General features: G+C 45.5%; 1 protein-coding gene across 1 annotated transcript in view; it reads right to left on the bottom strand.

Moving 5' to 3' along the window:
* The window catches only part of LOC101864578 (UPF0764 protein C16orf89 homolog), a gene marked incomplete in the record, with an annotated part of 40,923 nt that overhangs the window by 33,587 nt on the left and 5,372 nt on the right, over nucleotides 1–1,964 (bottom strand).

The following is a 1,964-nucleotide window of genomic DNA, read 5'->3' as shown; positions in this document are numbered from 1 at the left end:
TCATTTCTCTCCATCTCCCCTTGTCTCCCCACCTCTCTCCCTCTCTGCTCTCTCTCTCTATCTCCCTTCTTCCCCCATCCCCCCTCTCTCTCTCTTTGCTCTCCCCTCCCCCCCTCTCTCTCTCTCTCTCTCTCTCTCGCTCTCTCCTCTCTCTCTCTCTCTCTCTCTCTGTATCTCCAACAAAAATTTCCCCACGCAACCATGTATACATGTACATCTAATACGAATTACAGGCACTAGTTGCACTCAAAAATGTGTTGTACAGTTATTGTCTGATACGCCCTACAGTACTAGACACAAATCAACCGTCCTGAAGGCGCAGAATTAGGTCCATCGTTTAGAGTAGAGAAAAGCGGAAAATGGAGGAGTCGGCATGGTATGGGAAGGGTTTGACGGTCCGTTCAGCACTTTTCGGACGTCTAAGAAGATAAAACTCCGACGTAACATCCATTTCTGAAAGAGGACGCAAAGCCACCATCGGCTCCCCATACAAAGCAAATTTAAAACCACTCCTTTCAGGATTCAAACACGTTCCATCTCCATCATACGAGAGCTGTTCCAGAAATAACAGAAACACGGCCGTAATGGGAACAGCTACCTATCATTTGTCATTTTGTAAAAACTTTTAGAAGTTCAAGGAATACTTAATTTGGGAGCACCATTAAAATAAACAAAATGAATGCATCCATTTTACTACATAACAATATAGATGGCAACCACTATATACATAAGATTTAGTGAGAAGAAGAGATTAGTTCGGTTGCTGTTGTTTTTTCACGTAAAAGGAAATAATCCAACTTAAATTCAGGCCGAACTTGAAAGTCTTTATGGTGAGAAATCCAAAGTTCTACCATTTATTTGAATTTATTTTAGAAGGGACATAACAATCTGAGATTAGAGACTGTTGATTCGAGTAACTCGGTCTTTCTTCTGAGATGGTGTGTCCCTCTCAGCCCAGGTTGGCCCTGAGAGGTCTGGTCAAAGCACCCCAACTCCTAAATAGTCTTAATTGTGTCGATTGGAGCATAAAAACGCTTACATTAATTAATATAAAAAGTGGGAGGTTGGCGGGTGCTCGAGTATGGTTTGCTCTTCTTTCCTATCAAACATCTTTCGTCCTTATCTCTCTTCCTCCTTTTTTGTATGTGTTGCCCTCTTGTAACACCTCTAATCTTCAGCACCTATATATCACCTGAATGTGTTACAAGTGCTGTAAAACTCTAATAACTAAAACGAAAGTAATTTTTATAAAATACCCCTAGCCAAAGAGGTTGTAATATTAGAGCTCGGGGCAGTGACGTCACACGCGTCAGACATGGGGGCCTTCCACCCTCATAGTCATCAGCATGGCCGGCGCGCTCCCATGTACATGAACAATCTGAGTCCTCATCCTGCTCCCCACGAGCTCTAGTATATTAAACACCATCCTGCCCCCGTATTTCAGTGCAAGCGGGCAGATTTTCTCCTTTGACCGCCGAGACGCCTCCACGTGAGTCTCGGAAAGTAGTCACTCGCCTGTTGAACTGCGCGTGTTTTTCCCTTGAGTTTCAGCGTCCAAGAGTGGGCACACGCAACCCCCCCCCCGCTCCCCACGAGCTCTAGTATATTAAACACCACCCTGCCCCCAAGCTTGTAGATTTCCTCCTAAGGCCGCCAAGACGCCTCTACGTGAGTCTCGGAAAGCACTCAGTCACTCGCCTGTTGAACTGCGCTTGTCTTGCGTGTTCAGCATCCCAGAGTGGGCACACACAACCCCCCCCCGTTCGTTTACATGGATGACGTCACTGCCTCGAACTCCAATACTGAATATAACCTCTTTGAACCTCTCGCCCTCTCGTATGCCATTATTTTAGGTTCTCTTGGTGGACGGCAAGCAGCGACAGGTATTATTTAATTATCTATTTCCTGCTGGGAAAGAGCTATTATAGCCTCAGAAACAACCAGGCTGCAAAGTAGTGCTGGGC

The sequence above is a fragment of the Aplysia californica genome, unplaced genomic scaffold (assembly GCF_000002075.1).
Source record: "Aplysia californica isolate F4 #8 unplaced genomic scaffold, AplCal3.0 scaffold01172, whole genome shotgun sequence".
In the NCBI taxonomy this organism is placed as follows: domain Eukaryota; kingdom Metazoa; phylum Mollusca; class Gastropoda; order Aplysiida; family Aplysiidae; genus Aplysia; species Aplysia californica.
The sequence above is the reverse complement of the archived record's forward strand: the minus strand, read 5'-3'. Positions and strand labels throughout refer to the sequence as shown.